The following is a 16,513-nucleotide window of genomic DNA, read 5'->3' as shown; positions in this document are numbered from 1 at the left end:
AGAAAGACGCTGTAGAGTCAGGATGGCCGAGCGGTCTAAGGCGCTGCGTTCAGGTCGCAGTCCGTTCTTCCGGGCGTGGGTTCGAATCCCACTCCTGACATTTTTGCCACCTTCATCTTCTTCGTCTTCCTTTCAACAATTATACTCGGGAGTGTTACGGAGAGAGACGCTGTAGAGTCAGGGTGGCCGAGCGGTCTAAGGCGCTGCGTTTAGGTCGCAGTCCGGTCTTCCGGGCGTGGGTTCGAATCCCACTCCTGACATTTTTGCCACCTTCATCTTCTTCGTCTTCCTTTCAACAATTGTACTTGCGACTGTTACGGAGAAAGACGCTGTAGAGTCAGGATGGCCGAGCGGTCTAAGGCGCTGTGTTCAGGTCGCAGTCCGGTCTTCCGGGCGTGGGTTTGAATCCCACTCCTGACATTTTTGCCACCTTAAACTTCTTCGTCTTCCTATCAACAATTATACTCGGGAGTGTTACGGAGAGAGACGCTGTAGAGTCAGGATGCCCGAGCGGTCTAAGGCGCTGCGTTCAGGTCGCAGTCCAGTCTTCCGGGCGTGGGTTCGAATCCCACTCCTGACATTTTTGCCACCTTAATCTTCTTCGTCTTCCTTTCAACAATTATACTCGGGAGTGTTACGGAGAGACACGCCGTAGAGTCAGGATGCCCGAGCGGTCTAAGGCGCTGCGTTCAGGTCGCAGTCCAGTCTTCCGGACGTGGGTTCGAATCCCACTCCAGACATTTTTACCACCTTCATCTTCTACGTCTTCCTTTCAACAATTATACTTGCGAGTGTTACGGAGAGAGATGCTGTAGAGTCAGGGTGGCCGAGCAGTCTAAGGCGCTGCGTTCAGGTCGCAGTCCGGTCTTCCGGGCGTGGGTTCGAATCCCACTCCTGACATTTTTGCCACCTTAATCTTCTTCGTCTTCCTTTCAACAATTATACTCGGGAGTGTTACGAAGAGAGACGCTGTAGAGTCAGGATGGCCGAGCGGTCTAAGGCGCTGCGTTTAGGTCGCAGTCCGGTCTTCCGGGCGTGGGTTTGAATCCCACTCCTGACATTTTTGCCACCTTAAACTTCTTCGTCTTCCTTTCAACAATTATACTCGGGAGTGTTACGGAGAGAGACGCTGTAGAGTCAGGATGCCCGAGCGGTTTAAGGCGCTGCGTTCAGGTCGCAGTCCAGTCTTCCGGGCGTGGGTTCGAATCCCACTGCTGACATTTGTCACCATAATCTTCTTCGTCTTCCTTTCAACAATTATACTCGGGAGTGTTACGGAGAGAGAAGCTGTAGAGTCAGGATATCCGAGCGGTCTAAGGCGCTGCGTTCAGGTCGCAGTCCAGTCTTCCGGGCGTGGGTTCGAATCCCACTCCTGACATTTGAGCCACCTTAATCTTCTTCGTCTTCCTTTCAACAATTATACTCGGGAGTGTTACGGAGAGAGACGCTGTAGAGTCAGGTTGGCCGAGTGGTCTAAGGCGCTGCGTTTAGGTCGCAGTGCGGTCTTCCGGGCGTGGGTTCGAATCCAACTCCTGACATTTTTGCCACCTTCATCTTCTACGTCTTCCTTTCAACAATTATACTTGCGAGTGTTACGGAGAGAGATGCTGTAGAGTCAGGATGCCCGAGCGGTCTAAGGCGCTGCGTTCAGGTCGCAGTCCGGTCTTCCGGGCGTGGGTTCGAATCCCACTCCTGACATTTTTGCCACCTTCATCTTCTACGTTTTCCTTTCAACAATTATACTTGCGAGTGTTACGGAGAGAGACGCTGTAGAGTCAGGATGGCCGAGCGGTCTAAGGCGCTGCGTTCAGGTCGCCGTCCGGTCTTCCGCGCGTGGGTTCGAATCCCACTCCTGACATTTTTGCCACCTTAATCTTCTTCGTCTTCCTTTCAACAATTATACTCGGGAGTGTTACGGAGAGAGACGCTGTACAGTCAGGATGTCCGAGCGGTCTAAGGCGCTGCGTTTAGGTCGATGTCCGGTCTTCCAGGCGTGGGTTCGAATCCCACTCCTGACATTTTTGCCACCTTAATCTTCTTCGTCTTCCTTTAAACAATTGTACTTGCGACTGTTACGGAGAAAGACGCTGTAGAGTCAGGATGGCCGAGCGGCCTAAGGCGCTGCTGCTGCGTTCAGGTCGCAGTCCGGTCTTCCGGGCGTGGGTTCGAATCCCACTCCTGACATTTTTGCCACCTTAATCTTCTTCGTCTTCCTTTCAACAATTATACTCGGGAGTGTTACGGAGAGAGACGCTGTAGAGTCAGGGTGGCCTAGCGGTACAAGGCGCTGCATTTAGGTCGCAGTCCGGTCTTCCGGGCGTGGGTTCGAATCCCACTCCTGACATTTTTGCCAAATTCGTCTTCTACGTCTTCCTTTCAACAATTATACTTGCGAGTGTTACGGAGAGAGATGCTGTAGAGTCCGGGTGGCCGAGCGGTCTAAGGCGCTGCTGCTGCGTTCAGGTCGCAGTCCGGTCTTCCGGGCGTGGGTTCGAATCCCACTCCTGACATTTTTGCCAAATTCGTCTTCTACGTCTTCCTTTCAACAATTATACTTGCGAGTGTTACGGAGAGAGATGCTGTAGAGTCCGGGTGGCCGAGCGGTCTAAGGCGCTGCTGCTGCGTTCAGGTCGCAGTCCGGTCTTCCGGGCGTGTGTTCGAATCCCACTCCTGACATTTTTGCCACCTTCATCTTCTTCGTCTTCCTTTCAACAATTATACTCGGGAGTGTTACAGAGAGAAATGCTGTAGAGTCCGGGTGGCCGAGCGGTCTAAGGCGCTGCTGCTGCGTTCAGGTCGCAGTCCGGTCTTCCGGGCGTGGGTTCGAATCCCACTCCTGACATTTTTGCCAAATTCGTCTTCTACGTCTTCCTTTAAACAATTATACTTGCGAGTGTTACGGAGAGAGATGCTGTAGAGTCAGGGTGGCCGAGCGGTCTAAGGCGCTGCTGCTGCGTTCAGGTCGCAATCCGGTCTTCCGGGCGTGAGTTCGAATCCCACTCCTGGCATTTTTGCCACCTTCATCTTCTTCGTCTTCCTTTCAACAATTATACTCGGGAGTGTTACGGAGAGAGATGCTGTAGAGTCCGGGTGGCCGAGCGGTCTAAGGCGCTGCTGCTGCGTTCAGGTCGCAGTCCGGTCTTCCGGGCGTGGGTTCGAATCCCACTCCTGACAGTTTTGCTACCTTAATCTTCTTCGTCTTCCTTTCAACAATTGTACTTGCGATTGTTACGGAGAAAGACGCTGTAGAGTCAGGATGGCCGAGCGGTCTAAGGCGCTGCGTTTAGGTCGCAGTCCGGTCTTCCGGGCGTGGGTTTGAATCCAACTCCTGACATTTTTGCCACCTTAATCTTCTTCGTCTTCCTTTCAACAATTATACTCGGGAGTGTTACGGAGAGAGACGCTATAGAGTCAGGATGCCCGAGCGGTGTAAGGCGCTGCTTTCAGGTCGCAGTCCGGTCTTCCGGGCGTGGGTTCGAATCCCACTCCTGACATTTTTGCCACCTTCATCTTCTTCGTCTTCCTTTCAACAATTATACTCGGGAGTGTTACGGAGAGAGACGCTGTAGAGTCAGGGTGGCCGAGCCGTCTAAGGCGCTGCGTTCAGGTCGCAGTCCGGTCTTCCGGGCGTGGGTTCGAATCCCACTCCTGACATTTTTGCCACCTTCATCTTCTTCGTCTTCCTTTCAACAATTATACTCGGGAGTGTTACGGAGAGAGACGCTGTAGAGTCAGGGTGGCCGAGCGGTCTAAGGCGCTGCGTTTAGGTCGCAGTCCGGTCTTCCGGGCGTGGGTTCGAATCCCACTCCTGACATTTGTGCCACCTTAATCTTCTTCGTCTTCTTTTCAACAATTATACTTGCGAGTGTTACGGAGAGAGATGCTGTAGAGTCAGGGTGGCCGAGCGGTCTAAGGCGCTGCGTTCAGGTCGCAGTCCGGTCTTCCGGGCGTGGGTTAGAATCCCACTACTGACATTTTTGCCACCTTAATCTTCTTCGTTTTCCTTTCAACAATTATACTCGAAGTGTTACGGAGAGAGACGCTGTAGAGTCAGGGTGGACGAGCGGTCTAAGGCGCTGCGTTCAGGTCGCAATCCGGTCTTCCGGGCGTGGGTTCGAATCCCACTCCTGACATTTTTGCCACCTTCATCTTCTACGTCTTCCTTTCAACAATTATACTTGCGAGTGTTACGGAGAGAGACGCTGTAGAGTCAGGATGTCCGAGCGGTCTAAGGCCCTGCGTTCAGGTCGCAGTCCGGTCTTCCGGGCGTGGGTTAGAATACGACTCCTGGCATTTTTGCCACCTTCATCTTCTACGTCTTCTTTTCAACAATTATACTTGCGAGTGTTACGGAGAGAGACGCTGTAGAATCAGCATGTCCGAGCGGTCTAAGGAGCTGCGTTCAGGTCGCAGTCCGGTCTTCCGGGCGTGGGTTCGAATCCCACTCCTGACATTTGTGCCACCTTAATCTTCTTCGTCTTCCTGTCAACAATTATACTCGGGAGTGTTACGGAGAGAGACGCTGTAGAGTCAGGGTGGCCGAGCGGTCTAAGGCGCTGCGTTCAGGTCGCAGTCCGGTCTTCCGGGCGTTGGTTCGAATCCCACTCCTGACATTTTTGCCACCTTAATCTTCTTCGTCTTCCTTTCAACAATTATACTCGGGAGTGTTCCGGAGAGAGACGGTGTAGAGTCAGGGTGGCCGAGCGGTCTAAGGCGCTGCGTTTAGGTCGCAGTCCGGTCTTCCGGGCGTTGGTTCGAATCCCACTCCTGACATTTTTGCTACCTTCATCTTCTACGTCTTCCTTTCAACAATTATACTTGCGAGTGTTACGGAGAGAGATGCTGTAGAGTCAGGGTGGCCGAGCGGTCTAAGGCGCTGCGTTCAGGTCGCAGTCCGGTCTCCCGGACGTGGGTTCGAATCCCACTCCTGACATTTTTGCCACCTTCATCTTCTACGTTTTCCTTTTAACAATTATACTTGCGAGTGTTACGGAGAGAGACGTTGTAGAGTCAGGTTGGCCGAGCGGTCTAAGGCGCTGCATTCAGGTCGCAATCCGGTCTTCCGGGCGTGGGTTCGAATCCCACTCCTGACATTTTTGACACCTTAATCTTCTTCGTCTTCTTTTCAACAATTGTACTTGCGACTGTTACGGAGAAAGACGCTGTAGAGTCAGGATGGCCGAGATGTCTAAGGCGCTGCGTTCAGGTCGGAGTCCGGTCTTCCGGGCGTGGGTTCGAATCCCACTCCTGACATTTTTGCCACGTTAATCTTCTTCGTCTTCCTTTCAACAATTATACTCGGGAGTGTTACGGAGAGAGACGCTGTAGAATCAGGGTGGCCGAGCGGTCTAAAGCGCTGCGTTCAGGTCGCAGTCCGGTCTTCCGGGCGTGGGTTCGAATCCCACTTCTGACATTTTTGCCGCCTTCATCTTCTTCGTCTTCCTTTCAACAATTATACTCGGGAGTGTTACGGAGAGAGACGCTGTAGAGTCAGGGTGGCCCAGCGGTCTAAGGCGCTGCGTTCAGGTCGCAGTCCGGTCTTCCGGGCGTGGGTTCGAATCCCACTCCTGACATTTTTGCCACCTTCATCTTCTACGTTTTCCTTTCAACAATTATACTTGCGAGTGTTACGCAGAGAGACGCTGTAGAGTCAGGATGGCCGAGCGGTCTAAGGCGCTGCGTTCAGGTCGCAGTCCGGTCTTCCGGGCGTGGGTTCGAATTCACTAATGATATCTTTGCCATCTTAATCTTCTTCGTCTTCCTTTCAACAATTATACTCGGGAGTGTTACGGAGAGAGACGCTGTAGAGTCAGGGTGGACGAGCGGTCTAAGGCGCTGCGTTCAGGTCGCAATCCGGTCTTCCGGGCGTGGGTTCGAATCCCACTCCTGACATTTTTGCCACCTTCATCTTCTACGTCTTCCTTTCAACAATTATACTTGCGAGTGTTACGGAGAGAGACGCTGTAGAGTCAGGATGTCCGAGCGGTCTAAGGCCCTGCGTTCAGGTCGCAGTCCGGTCTTCCGGGCGTGGGTTAGAATACGACTCCTGACATTTTTGCCACCTTCATCTTCTACGTCTTCTTTTCAACAATTATACTTGCGAGTGTTACGGAGAGAGACGCTGTAGAATCAGCATGTCCGAGCGGTCTAAGGAGCTGCGTTCAGGTCGCAGTCCGGTCTTCCGGGCGTGGGTTCGAATCCCACTCCTGACATTTGTGCCACCTTAATCTTCTTCGTCTTCCTGTCAACAATTATACTCGGGAGTGTTACGGAGAGAGACGCTGTAGAGTCAGGGTGGCCGAGCGGTCTAAGGCGCTGCGTTCAGGTCGCAGTCCGGTCTTCCGGGCGTTGGTTCGAATCCCACTCCTGACATTTTTGCCACCTTAATCTTCTTCGTCTTCCTTTCAACAATTATACTCGGGAGTGTTCCGGAGAGAGACGTGTAGAGTCAGGGTGGCCGAGCGGTCTAAGGCGCTGCGTTTAGGTCGCAGTCCGGTCTTCCGGGCGTTGGTTCGAATCCCACTCCTGACATTTTTGCTACCTTCATCTTCTACGTCTTCCTTTCAACAATTATACTTGCGAGTGTTACGGAGAGAGATGCTGTAGAGTCAGGGTGGCCGAGCGGTCTAAGGCGCTGCGTTCAGGTCGCAGTCCGGTCTCCCGGACGTGGGTTCGAATCCCACTCCTGACATTTTTGCCACCTTCATCTTCTACGTTTTCCTTTTAACAATTATACTTGCGAGTGTTACGGAGAGAGACGTTGTAGAGTCAGGTTGGCCGAGCGGTCTAAGGCGCTGCATTCAGGTCGCAATCCGGTCTTCCGGGCGTGGGTTCGAATCCCACTCCTGACATTTTTGACACCTTAATCTTCTTCGTCTTCCTTTCAACAATTGTACTTGCGACTGTTACGGAGAAAGACGCTGTAGAGTCAGGATGGCCGAGATGTCTAAGGCGCTGCGTTCAGGTCGGAGTCCGGTCTTCCGGGCGTGGGTTCGAATCCCACTCCTGACATTTTTGCCACGTTAATCTTCTTCGTCTTCCTTTCAACAATTATACTCGGGAGTGTTACGGAGAGAGACGCTGTAGAATCAGGGTGGCCGAACGGTCTAAAGCGCTGCGTTCAGGTCGCAGTCCGGTCTTCCGGGCGTGGGTTCGAATCCCACTCCTGACATTTTTGCCACCTTCATCTTCTTCGTCTTCCTTTCAACAATTATACTCGGGAGTGTTACGGAGAGAGACGCTGTAGAGTCAGGGTGGCCCAGCGGTCTAAGGCGCTGCGTTCAGGTCGCAGTCCGGTCTTCCGGGCGTGGGTTCGAATCCCACTCCTGACATTTTTGCCACCTTCATCTTCTACGTTTTCCTTTCAACAATTATACTTGCGAGTGTTACGGAGAGAGACGCTGTAGAGTCAGGATGGCCGAGCGGTCTAAGGCGCTGCGTTCAGGTCGCAGTCCGGTCTTCCGGGCGTGGGTTAGAATCCCACTCCTGACATTTTTGCCACCTTAATCTTCTTCGTCTTCCTTTCAACAATTGTACTTGCGACTGTTACGGAGAAAGACGCTTTAGAGTCAGGATGGCCGAGCGCTCTAAGGTGCTGCGTTCAGGTCGCAGTCCGGTTTTCCGGGCGTGGGTTCGAATCCCACTCCTGACATTTTTGCCACCTTAAACTTCTTCGTCTTCCTTTCAACAATTATACTCGGGAGTGTTAAGGGGAGAGACGCTGTAGAGTCAGGATGGGCGAGCGGTGTAAGGCGCTGCGTTCAGGTCGCAGTCCGGTCTTCCGGGCGTGGGTTAGAATCCCACTCCTGACATTTTTGCCACCTTAATCTTCTTCGTCTTCCTTTCAACAATTGTACTTGCGACTGTTACGGAGAAAGACGCTTTAGAGTCAGGATGGCCGAGCGCTCTAAGGTGCTGCGTTCAGGTCGCAGTCCGGTCTTCCGGGCGTGGGTTCGAATCCCACTCCTGACATTTTTGCCACCTTAAACTTCTTCGTCTTCCTTTCAACAATTATACTCGGGAGTGTTACTGAGAGATACGCTGTAGAGTCAGGATGGCCGAGCGGTCTAAGGCGCTGCTGCTGCGTTCAGGTCGCAGTCCGGTCTTCCGGGCGTGGGTTCGAATCCCACTCCTGACATTTTTGCCACCTTAATCTTCTTCGTCTTCCTCTCAACAATTGTACTTGATACTGTTACGGAGAAAGACGCTGTAGAGTCAGGATGGCCGAGCGGTCTAAGGCGCTGCGTTTAGGTCGCAGTCCGGTCTTCCGGGCGTGGGTTTGAATCCCATTCCTGACATTTTTGCCACCTTAAACTTCTACGTCTTCCTTTCAACAATTATACTTGCGAGTGTTACGGAGATAGACGCTGTAGTATCAGGATGCCCGAGAGGTTTAAGGCGCTGCGTTCAGGTCGCAGTCCGGTCTTCCGGGCATGGGTTCGAATGCCACTCCTGACATTTTTGCCACCTTAATCTTCTTCGTCTTCCTTTCAACAATTATACTCTGGAGTGTTACGGAGAGAGACGCTGTAGCGTCAGGATGTCCGAGCGGTCTAAGGCGCTGCGTTCAGCTCGCAGTCCGGTCTTCCGGGAGTGGGTTCGAATCCCACTCCTGACATTTTTGCCACCTTCATCTTCTTCGTCTTCCTTTCAACAATTATACTCGGGAGTGTTACGGAGAGAGACGCTCTAGAGTCAGGGTGGCCGAGCGGTCTAAGGCGCTGCGTTTAGGTCGCAGTCCGGTCTTTCGGGCGTGGGTTCGAATACGACTCCTGACTTTTTTGCCACCTACAATTTCTACGTCTTCCTTTCAACAATTATACTTGCGAGTGTTACGGAGAGAGACGCTGTAGAGTCAGGATGGCCGAGCGGTCTAAGGAGCTGCGTTCAGGTCGCAGTCCGGTCTTCCGGGCGTGGGTTCGAATCCCACTCCTGACATTTGTGCCACCTTAATCTTCTTCGTCTTCCTTTCAACAATTATACTTGGGAGTGTTACGGAGAGAGACGCTGTAGAGTCAGGGTGGCCGAGCGGTCTAAGGCGCTGCGTTCAGGTCGCAGTCCGGTCTTCCGGGCGTGGGTTCGAATCCCACTCCTGACATTTTTGCCACCTTAATCTTCTTCGCCTTCCTTTCAACAATTATACTCGGGAGTGTTCCGGAGAGAGACGGTGTAGAGTCAGGGTGGCCGAGCGGTCTAAGGCGCTTCGTTTAGGTCGCAGGACGGTCTTCCGGGCGTTGGTTCGAATCCCACTCCTGACATTTTTGCCACCTTAATCTTCTTCGTCTTCCTTTCAACAATTATACTTGCGAGTGTTACGGAGAGAGATGCTGTAGAGTCAGGGTGGCCGAGCGGTCTAAGGCGCTGCGTTCAGGTCGCAGTCCGGTCTTCCGGACGTGGGTTCGAATCCCACTCCTTACATTTTTGCCACCTTCATCTTCTACGTTTTCCTTTTAACAATTATACTCGGGAGTGTTCCGGAGAGAGACGGTGTAGAGTCAGGGTGGACGAGCGGTCTAAGGCGCTGCGTTCAGGTCGCAATCCGGTCTTCCGGGCGTGGGTTCGAATCCCACTCCTGACATTTTTGCCACCTTCATCTTCTACGTCTTCCTTTCAACAATTATACTTGCGAGTGTTACGGAGAGAGACGCTGTAGAGTCAGGATGTCCGAGCGGTCTAAGGCGCTGCGTTCAGGTCGCAGTCCGGTCTTCCGGGCGTGGGTTAGAATACGACTCCTGACATTTTTGCCACCTTCATCTTCTACGTCTTCCTTTCAACAATTATACTTGCGAGTGTTACGGAGGGAGACGCTGTAGAGTCAGCATGTCCGAGTCGTCTAAGGAGCTGCGTTCAGGTCGCAGTCCGGTTTTCCGGGCGTGGGTTCGAATCCCACTCCTGACATTTGTGCCACCTTAATCTTCTTCGTCTTCCTTTCAACAATTATACTCGGGAGTGTTACGGAGAGAGACGCTGTAGAGTCAGGGTGGCCGAGCGGTCTAAGGCGCTGCGTTCAGGTCGCAGTCCGGTCTTCCGGGCGTTGGTTCGAATCCCACTCCTGACATTTTTGCCACCTTAATCTTCTTCGTCTTCCTTTTAACAATTATACTTGCGAGTGTTACGGAGAGAGACGTTGTAGAGTCAGGTTGGTCGAGCGGTCTAAGGCGCTGCATTCAGGTCGCAATCCGGTCTTCCGGGCGTGGGTTCGAATCCCACTCCTGACATTTTTGACACCTTAATCTTCTTCGTCTTCCTTTCAACAATTGTACTTGCGACTGTTACGGAGAAAGACGCTGTAGAGTCAGGATGGCCGAGCGGTCTAAGGCGCTGCGTTCAGGTCGCAGTCCGGTCTTCCGGGCGTGGGTTCGAATCCCACTCCTGACATTTTTCCCACCTTAATCTTCTTCGTCTTCCTTTCAACAATTATACTCGGGAGTGTTACGGAGAGAGACGCTGTAGAATCAGGGTGGCCGAGCGGTCTAAGGCGCTGCGTTCAGGTCGCAGCCCGGTCTTCCGGGCGTGGGTTCGAATCCCACTCCTGACATTTTTGCCACCTTCATCTTCTTCGTCTTCCTTTCAACAATTATACTCGGGAGTGTAACGGAGAGAGACGCTGTAGAGTCAGGGTGGCCCAGCGGTCTAAGGCGCTGCGTTCAGGTCGCAGTCCGGTCTTCCGGGCGTGGGTTCGAATCCCACTCCTGACATTTTTGCCACCTTCATCTTCTACGTTTTCCTTTCAACAATTATACTTGCGAGTGTTACGGAGAGAGACGCTGTAGAGTCAGGATGGCCGAGCGGTCTAAGGCGCTGCGTTCAGGTCGCAGTCCGGTCTTCCGGGCGTGGGTTCGAATTCTCTAATGATATCTTTGCCATCTTAATCTTCTTCGTCTTCCTTTCAACAATTATACTCGGGAGTGTTACGGAGAGAGACGCTGTAGAGTCAGGATGGGCGAGCGGTGTAAGGCGCTGCGTTTAGGTCGCAGTCCGGTCTTCCGGGCGTGGGTTCGAATCCCACTCCTGACATTTTTGCCACCTTAAACTTCTTCGTCTTCCTTTCAACAATTATACTCGGGAGTGTTACGGAGAGATACGCTGTAGAGTCAGGATGGCCGAGCGGTCTAAGGCGCTGCTGCTGCGTTCAGGTCGCAGTCCGGTCTTCCGGGCGTGGGTTCGAATCCCACTCCTGACATTTTTGCCACCTTAATCTTCTTCGTCTTCCTCTCAACAATTGTACTTGCGACTGTTACGGAGAAAGACGCTGTAGAGTCAGGATGGCCGAGCGGTCTAAGGCGCTGCGTTTAGGTCGCAGTCCGGTCTTCCGGGCGTGGGTTTGAATCCCATTCCTGACATTTTTGCCACCTTAAACTTCTACGTCTTCCTTTCAACAATTATACTTGCGAGTGTTACGGAGATAGACGCTGTAGTGTCAGGATGCCCGAGAGGTTTAAGGCGCTGCGTTCAGGTCGCAGTCCGGTCTTCCGGGCATGGGTTCGAATCCCACTCCTGACATTTTTGTCACCTTAATCTTCTTCGTCTTCCTTTCAACAATTATACTCTGGAGTGTTACGGAGAGAGACGCTGTAGCGTCAGGATGTCCGAGCGGTCTAAGGCGCTGCGTTCAGGTCGCAGTCCGGTCTTCCGGGCGTGGGTTCTAATCCCACTCCTGACATTTGTGCCACCTTCATCTTCTACGTCTTCCTTTCAACAATTATACTTGCGAGTGTTACGGAGAGAGACGCTGTAGAGTCAGGGTGGCCGAGCCATCTAAGGCGCTGCGTTCAGCTCGCAGTCCGGTCTTCCGGGAGAGGGTTCGAATCCCAATCCTGACATTTTTGCCACCTTCATCTTCTTCGTCTTCCTTTCAACAATTATACTCGGGAGTGTTACGGAGAGAGACGCTCTAGAGTCAGGGTGGCCGAGCGGTCTAAGGCGCTGCGTTTAGGTCGCAGTCCGGTCTTTCGGGCGTGGGTTCGAATACGACTCCTGACATTTTTGCCACCTTCATCTTCTACGTCTTCCTTTCAACAATTATACTTGCGAGTGTTACGGAGAGAGACGCTGTAGAGTCAGGATGTCCGAGCGGTCTAAGGAGCTGCGTTCAGGTCGCAGTCCGGTCTTCCGGGCGTGGGTTCTAATCCCACTCCTGACATTTGTGCCACCTTAATCTTCTTTTTCTTCCTTTCAACAATTATACTCGGGAGTGTTACGGAGAGAGACGCTGTAGAGTCAGGGTGGCCGAGCGGTCTAAGGCGCTGCTGCTGCGTTCAGGTCGCAGTCCGGTCTTCCGGGCGTGGGTTCGAATCCCACTCCTGACATTTTTGCCACCTTAATCTTCTTCGTCTTCCTTTCAACAATTATACTCGGGAGTGTTCCGGAGAGAGACGGTGTAGAGTCAGGGTGGCCGAGCGGTCTAAGGCGCTGCGTTTAGGTCGCAGGACGGTCTTCCGGGCGTTGGTTCGAATCCCACTCCTGACATTTTTGCCACCTTAATCTTCTTCGTCTTCCTTTCAACAATTATACTTGCGAGTGTTACGGAGAGAGATGCTGTAGAGTCAGGGTGGCCGAGCGGTCTAAGGCGCTGCGTTCAGGTCGCAGTCCGGTCTTCCGGACGTGGGTTCGAATCCCACTCCTGACATTTTTGCCACCTTCATCTTCTACGTTTTCCTTTTAACAATTATACTTGCGAGTGTTACGGAGAGAGACGTTGTAGAGTCAGGTTGGCCGAGCGGTGTAAGGCGCTGCGTTCAGGTCGCAATTCGGTCTTCCGGGAGTGGGTTCGAATCCCACTCCTGACATTTTTGCCACCTTAATCTTCTTCTTCTTCCTTTCAACAATTGTACTTGCGACTGTTACGGAGAAAGACGCTGTAGAGTCAGGATGGCCGAGCGGTCTAAGGCGCTGCGTTTAGGTCGCAGTCCGGTCTTCCGGGCGTGGGTTCGAATCCCACTCCTGACATTTTTGCCACCTTCATTTTCGACGTCTTCTTTTCAACAATTATACTTGCGAGTGTTACGGAGAGAGATGCTGTAGAGTCAGGGTGGCCGAGCGGTCTAAGGCGCTGCGTTCAGGTCGCAGTCCGGTCTTCCGGGCGTGGGTTAGAATCCCACTACTGACATTTTTGCCACCTTAATCTTCTTCGTTTTCCTTTCAACAATTATACTCGGGAGTGTTACGGAGAGAGACGCTGTAGAGTCAGGGTGGACGAGCGGTCTAAGGCGCTGCGTTCAGGTCGCAATCCGGTCTTCCGGGCGTGGGTTCGAATCCCACTCCTGACATTTTTGCCACCTTCATCTTCTACGTCTTCCTTTCAACAATTATACTTGCGAGTGTTACGGAGGGAAACGCTGTAGAATCAGCATGTCCGAGCCGTCTAAGGAGCTGCGTTCAGGTCGCAGTCCGGTCTTCCGGGCGTGGGTTCGAATCCCACTCCTGACATTTGTGCCACCTTAATCTTCTTCGTCTTCCTTTCAACAATTATACTCGGGAGTGTTACGGAGAGAGACGCTGTAGAGTCAGGGTGGCCGAGCGGTCTAAGGCGCTGCGTTCAGGTCGCAGTCCGGTCTTCCGGGCGTTGGTTCGAATCCCAATCCTGACATTTTTGCCACCTTAATCTTCTTCGTCTTCCTTTCAACAATTATACTCGGGAGTGTTCCGGAGAGAGACGGTGTAGAGTCAGGGTGGCCGAGCGGTCTAAGGCGCTGCGTTTAGGTCGCAGTCCGGTCTTCCGGGCGTTGGTTCGAATCCCACTCCTGACTATTTGCTACCTTCATCTTCTACGTCTTCCTTTCAACAATTATACTTGCGAGTGTTACGGAGAGAGATGCTGTAGAGTCAGGGTGGCCGAGCGGTCTAAGGCGCTGCGTTCAGGTCGCAGTCCGGTCTTCCGGACGTGGGTTCGAATCCCACTCCTGACATTTTTGCCACCTTCATCTTCTACGTTTTCCTTTTAACAATTATACTTGCAAGTGTTACGGAGAGAGACGTTGTAGAGTCAGGTTGGTCGAGCGGTCTAAGGCGCTGCATTCAGGTCGCAATCCGGTCTTCCGGGCGTGGGTTCGAATCCCACTCCTGACATTTTTGACACCTTAATCTTCTTCGTCTTCCTTTCAAAAATTGTACTTGCGACTGTTACGGAGAAAGACGCTGTAGAGTCAGGATGGCCGAGCGGTCTAAGGCGCTGCGTTCAGGTCGCAGTCCGGTTTTCCGGGCGTGGGTTCGAATCCCACTCCTGACATTTTTGCCACCTTAATCTTCTTCGTCTTCCTTTCAACAATTATACTCGGGAGTGTTACGGAGAGAGACGCTGTAGAATCAGGGTGGCCGAGCGGTCTAAGGCGCTGCGTTCAGGTCGCAGCCCGGTCTTCCGGGCGTGGGTTCGAATTCCACTCCTGACATTTTTGCCACCTTCATCTTCTTCGTCTTCCTTTCAATTATTATACTCGGGAGTGTTACGGAGAGAGACGCTGTAGAGTCAGGGTGGCCCAGCGGTCTAAGGCGCTGCGTTCAGTTCGCAGTCCGGTCTTCCGGGCGTGGGTTCGAATCCCACTCCTGACATTTTTGCCACCTTCATCTTCTACGTTTTCCTTTCAACAATTATACTTGCGAGTGTTACGGAGAGAGACGCTGTAGAGTCAGGATGGCCGAGCGGTCTAAGGCGCTGCGTTCAGGTCGCAGTCCGGTCTTCCGGGCGTGGGTTCGAATTCTCTAATGATATCTTTGCCATCTTAATCTTCTTCGTCTTCCTTTCAACAATTATACTCGGGAGTGTTACGGAGAGAGACGCTGTAGAGTCAGGATGGGCGAGCGGTGTAAGGCGCTGCGTTCAGGTCGCAGTCCGGTCTTCCGGGCGTGGGTTAGAATCCCACTCCTGACATTTTTGCCACCTTAATCTTCTTCGTCTTCCTTTCAACAATTGTACTTGCGACTGTTACGGAGAAAGACGCTGTAGAGTCATGATGGCCGAGCGGTCTAAGGTGCTGCGTTCAGGTCGCAGTCCGGTCTTCCGGGCGTGGGTTCGAATCCCACTCCTGACATTTTTGCCACCTTAAATTTCTTCGTCTTCCTTTCAACAATTATACTCGGGAGTGTTACGGAGAGATACGCTGTAGAGTCAGGATGGCCGAGCGGTCTAAGGCGCTGCTGCTGCGTTCAGGTCGCAGTCCGGTCTTCCGGGCGTGGGTTCGAATCCCACTCCTGACATTTTTGCCACCTTAATCTTCTTCGTCTTCTTCTCAACAATTGTAGTTGCGACTGTTACGGGGAAAGACGCTGTAGAGTCAGGATGGCCGAGCGGTCTAAGGCGCTGCGTTTAGGTCGCAGTCCGGTCTTCCGGGCGTGGGTTTGAATCCCATTCTTGACATTTTTGCCACCTTAAACTTCTACGTATTCCTTTCAACAATTATACTTGCGAGTGTTACGGAGATAGACGCTGTAGTGTCAGGATGCCCGAGAGGTTTAAGGCGCTGCGTTCAGGTCGCAGTTCAGTCTTCCGGGCATGGGTTCGAATCCCACTCCTGACATTTTTGCCACCTTAATCTTCTTCGTCTTCCTTTCAACAATTATACTCTGGAGTGTTACGGAGAGAGACGCTGTAGCGTCAGGTTGTCCGAGCGGTCTAAGGCGCTGCGTTCAGGTCGCAGTCCGGTCTTCCGGGCGTGTGTTCGAATCCCACTCCTGACATTTTTGCCACCTTCATCTTCTACGTTTTCCTTTCAACAATTATACTTGCGAGTGTTACGGAGAGAGACGCTGTACAGTCAGGATGGCCGAGCGGTCTAAGGCGCTGCGTTCAGGTCGCCGTCCGGTCTTCCGGGCGTGGGTTCGAATCCCACTCCTGACATTTTTGCCACCTTAATCTTCTTCGTCTTCCTTTCAACAATTATACTCGGGAGTGTTACGGAGAGAGACGCTGTAGAGTCAGGATGTCCGAGCGGTCTAGGGCGCTGCGTTTAGGTCGATGTCCGGTCTTCCGGGCGTGGGTTCGAATCCCACTCCTGACATTTTTGCCACCTTAATCTTCTTCGTTTTCCTTTAAACAATTGTACTTGCGACTGTTACGGAGAAAGACGCTGTAGAGTCAGGATGGCCGAGCGGTCTAAGGCGCTGCGTTCAGGTCGCAGTCCGGTCTTCCGGGCGTGGGTTCGAATCCCACTCGTGACATTTTTGCCACCTTAATCTTCTTCGTCTTCCTTTCAACAATTATACTCGGGAGTGTTACGCAGAGAGACGCTGTAGAATCAGGATGTCCGAGCGGTCTAAGGCGCTGCGTTCAGGTCGCAGTCCGGTCTTCCGGGCGTGGGTTCGAATCCCACTCCTGACATTTTTGCCACCTTAATCTTCTTCGTCTTCCTTTCAACAATTATACTCGGGAGTGTTACGGAGAGAGACGCTGTAGAGTCAGGGTGGCCGAGCGGTCTAAGGCGCAGCGTTTAGGTCGCAGTCCGGTCTTCCGGGCGTGGGTTCGAATCCCACTCCTGACATTTTTGCCAAATTCGTCTTCTACGTCTTCCTTTCAACAATT

At 52.6% G+C, this 16,513-nt stretch overlaps 1 protein-coding gene and 43 non-coding genes across 44 annotated transcripts in view; all 44 read left to right on the top strand.

Annotated features, from left to right (window-relative positions):
- LOC145990201 (uncharacterized) overlaps positions 1–16,513 on the top strand; it is a 135,131-nt gene that overhangs the window by 53,840 nt on the left and 64,778 nt on the right. The gene's annotated exons all lie outside the window — the stretch shown is intronic.
- On the top strand, positions 17–100 carry TRNAL-CAG (transfer RNA leucine (anticodon CAG)). The gene has a single exon. It is a non-coding gene; the product is annotated as a tRNA-Leu (tRNA).
- TRNAL-UAG (transfer RNA leucine (anticodon UAG)) lies at positions 177–260 on the top strand. The gene has a single exon. It is a non-coding gene; the product is annotated as a tRNA-Leu (tRNA).
- Positions 337–420, top strand: TRNAL-CAG (transfer RNA leucine (anticodon CAG)). The gene has a single exon. It is a non-coding gene; the product is annotated as a tRNA-Leu (tRNA).
- Positions 817–900, top strand: TRNAL-CAG (transfer RNA leucine (anticodon CAG)). The gene has a single exon. It is a non-coding gene; the product is annotated as a tRNA-Leu (tRNA).
- On the top strand, positions 977–1,060 carry TRNAL-UAG (transfer RNA leucine (anticodon UAG)). The gene has a single exon. It is a non-coding gene; the product is annotated as a tRNA-Leu (tRNA).
- On the top strand, positions 1,455–1,538 carry TRNAL-UAG (transfer RNA leucine (anticodon UAG)). The gene has a single exon. It is a non-coding gene; the product is annotated as a tRNA-Leu (tRNA).
- TRNAL-CAG (transfer RNA leucine (anticodon CAG)) lies at positions 1,615–1,698 on the top strand. The gene has a single exon. It is a non-coding gene; the product is annotated as a tRNA-Leu (tRNA).
- TRNAL-CAG (transfer RNA leucine (anticodon CAG)) lies at positions 1,775–1,858 on the top strand. The gene has a single exon. It is a non-coding gene; the product is annotated as a tRNA-Leu (tRNA).
- On the top strand, positions 2,261–2,344 carry TRNAL-UAG (transfer RNA leucine (anticodon UAG)). Its single transcript has one exon. It is a non-coding gene; the product is annotated as a tRNA-Leu (tRNA).
- Positions 3,251–3,334, top strand: TRNAL-UAG (transfer RNA leucine (anticodon UAG)). Its single transcript has one exon. It is a non-coding gene; the product is annotated as a tRNA-Leu (tRNA).
- TRNAL-CAG (transfer RNA leucine (anticodon CAG)) lies at positions 3,571–3,654 on the top strand. Its single transcript has one exon. It is a non-coding gene; the product is annotated as a tRNA-Leu (tRNA).
- TRNAL-UAG (transfer RNA leucine (anticodon UAG)) lies at positions 3,731–3,814 on the top strand. Its single transcript has one exon. It is a non-coding gene; the product is annotated as a tRNA-Leu (tRNA).
- TRNAL-UAG (transfer RNA leucine (anticodon UAG)) lies at positions 4,690–4,773 on the top strand. The gene has a single exon. It is a non-coding gene; the product is annotated as a tRNA-Leu (tRNA).
- TRNAL-CAG (transfer RNA leucine (anticodon CAG)) lies at positions 4,850–4,933 on the top strand. Its single transcript has one exon. It is a non-coding gene; the product is annotated as a tRNA-Leu (tRNA).
- TRNAL-CAG (transfer RNA leucine (anticodon CAG)) lies at positions 5,490–5,573 on the top strand. The gene has a single exon. It is a non-coding gene; the product is annotated as a tRNA-Leu (tRNA).
- On the top strand, positions 6,448–6,531 carry TRNAL-UAG (transfer RNA leucine (anticodon UAG)). The gene has a single exon. It is a non-coding gene; the product is annotated as a tRNA-Leu (tRNA).
- On the top strand, positions 6,608–6,691 carry TRNAL-CAG (transfer RNA leucine (anticodon CAG)). Its single transcript has one exon. It is a non-coding gene; the product is annotated as a tRNA-Leu (tRNA).
- On the top strand, positions 7,248–7,331 carry TRNAL-CAG (transfer RNA leucine (anticodon CAG)). The gene has a single exon. It is a non-coding gene; the product is annotated as a tRNA-Leu (tRNA).
- On the top strand, positions 7,408–7,491 carry TRNAL-CAG (transfer RNA leucine (anticodon CAG)). Its single transcript has one exon. It is a non-coding gene; the product is annotated as a tRNA-Leu (tRNA).
- On the top strand, positions 7,568–7,651 carry TRNAL-CAG (transfer RNA leucine (anticodon CAG)). The gene has a single exon. It is a non-coding gene; the product is annotated as a tRNA-Leu (tRNA).
- TRNAL-CAG (transfer RNA leucine (anticodon CAG)) lies at positions 8,048–8,137 on the top strand. Its single transcript has one exon. It is a non-coding gene; the product is annotated as a tRNA-Leu (tRNA).
- TRNAL-UAG (transfer RNA leucine (anticodon UAG)) lies at positions 8,214–8,297 on the top strand. Its single transcript has one exon. It is a non-coding gene; the product is annotated as a tRNA-Leu (tRNA).
- TRNAL-CAG (transfer RNA leucine (anticodon CAG)) lies at positions 8,854–8,937 on the top strand. Its single transcript has one exon. It is a non-coding gene; the product is annotated as a tRNA-Leu (tRNA).
- TRNAL-CAG (transfer RNA leucine (anticodon CAG)) lies at positions 9,014–9,097 on the top strand. Its single transcript has one exon. It is a non-coding gene; the product is annotated as a tRNA-Leu (tRNA).
- Positions 10,294–10,377, top strand: TRNAL-CAG (transfer RNA leucine (anticodon CAG)). Its single transcript has one exon. It is a non-coding gene; the product is annotated as a tRNA-Leu (tRNA).
- On the top strand, positions 10,454–10,537 carry TRNAL-CAG (transfer RNA leucine (anticodon CAG)). Its single transcript has one exon. It is a non-coding gene; the product is annotated as a tRNA-Leu (tRNA).
- Positions 10,614–10,697, top strand: TRNAL-CAG (transfer RNA leucine (anticodon CAG)). The gene has a single exon. It is a non-coding gene; the product is annotated as a tRNA-Leu (tRNA).
- On the top strand, positions 10,933–11,016 carry TRNAL-UAG (transfer RNA leucine (anticodon UAG)). Its single transcript has one exon. It is a non-coding gene; the product is annotated as a tRNA-Leu (tRNA).
- On the top strand, positions 11,093–11,182 carry TRNAL-CAG (transfer RNA leucine (anticodon CAG)). Its single transcript has one exon. It is a non-coding gene; the product is annotated as a tRNA-Leu (tRNA).
- Positions 11,259–11,342, top strand: TRNAL-UAG (transfer RNA leucine (anticodon UAG)). Its single transcript has one exon. It is a non-coding gene; the product is annotated as a tRNA-Leu (tRNA).
- TRNAL-UAG (transfer RNA leucine (anticodon UAG)) lies at positions 12,385–12,468 on the top strand. The gene has a single exon. It is a non-coding gene; the product is annotated as a tRNA-Leu (tRNA).
- On the top strand, positions 12,545–12,628 carry TRNAL-CAG (transfer RNA leucine (anticodon CAG)). Its single transcript has one exon. It is a non-coding gene; the product is annotated as a tRNA-Leu (tRNA).
- TRNAL-UAG (transfer RNA leucine (anticodon UAG)) lies at positions 12,865–12,948 on the top strand. The gene has a single exon. It is a non-coding gene; the product is annotated as a tRNA-Leu (tRNA).
- TRNAL-UAG (transfer RNA leucine (anticodon UAG)) lies at positions 13,665–13,748 on the top strand. The gene has a single exon. It is a non-coding gene; the product is annotated as a tRNA-Leu (tRNA).
- TRNAL-CAG (transfer RNA leucine (anticodon CAG)) lies at positions 13,824–13,907 on the top strand. Its single transcript has one exon. It is a non-coding gene; the product is annotated as a tRNA-Leu (tRNA).
- Positions 14,144–14,227, top strand: TRNAL-CAG (transfer RNA leucine (anticodon CAG)). Its single transcript has one exon. It is a non-coding gene; the product is annotated as a tRNA-Leu (tRNA).
- Positions 14,464–14,547, top strand: TRNAL-CAG (transfer RNA leucine (anticodon CAG)). The gene has a single exon. It is a non-coding gene; the product is annotated as a tRNA-Leu (tRNA).
- Positions 14,943–15,026, top strand: TRNAL-CAG (transfer RNA leucine (anticodon CAG)). Its single transcript has one exon. It is a non-coding gene; the product is annotated as a tRNA-Leu (tRNA).
- TRNAL-CAG (transfer RNA leucine (anticodon CAG)) lies at positions 15,103–15,192 on the top strand. Its single transcript has one exon. It is a non-coding gene; the product is annotated as a tRNA-Leu (tRNA).
- On the top strand, positions 15,269–15,352 carry TRNAL-UAG (transfer RNA leucine (anticodon UAG)). Its single transcript has one exon. It is a non-coding gene; the product is annotated as a tRNA-Leu (tRNA).
- TRNAL-CAG (transfer RNA leucine (anticodon CAG)) lies at positions 15,749–15,832 on the top strand. The gene has a single exon. It is a non-coding gene; the product is annotated as a tRNA-Leu (tRNA).
- Positions 16,069–16,152, top strand: TRNAL-CAG (transfer RNA leucine (anticodon CAG)). Its single transcript has one exon. It is a non-coding gene; the product is annotated as a tRNA-Leu (tRNA).
- On the top strand, positions 16,389–16,472 carry TRNAL-UAG (transfer RNA leucine (anticodon UAG)). Its single transcript has one exon. It is a non-coding gene; the product is annotated as a tRNA-Leu (tRNA).

Source organism: Lepisma saccharinum, chromosome 7 (genome assembly GCF_977018435.1).
Source record: "Lepisma saccharinum chromosome 7, izLepSacc3.1, whole genome shotgun sequence".
Lineage (NCBI taxonomy): Eukaryota > Metazoa > Arthropoda > Insecta > Zygentoma > Lepismatidae > Lepisma > Lepisma saccharinum.
The sequence above is the reverse complement of the archived record's forward strand: the minus strand, read 5'-3'. Positions and strand labels throughout refer to the sequence as shown.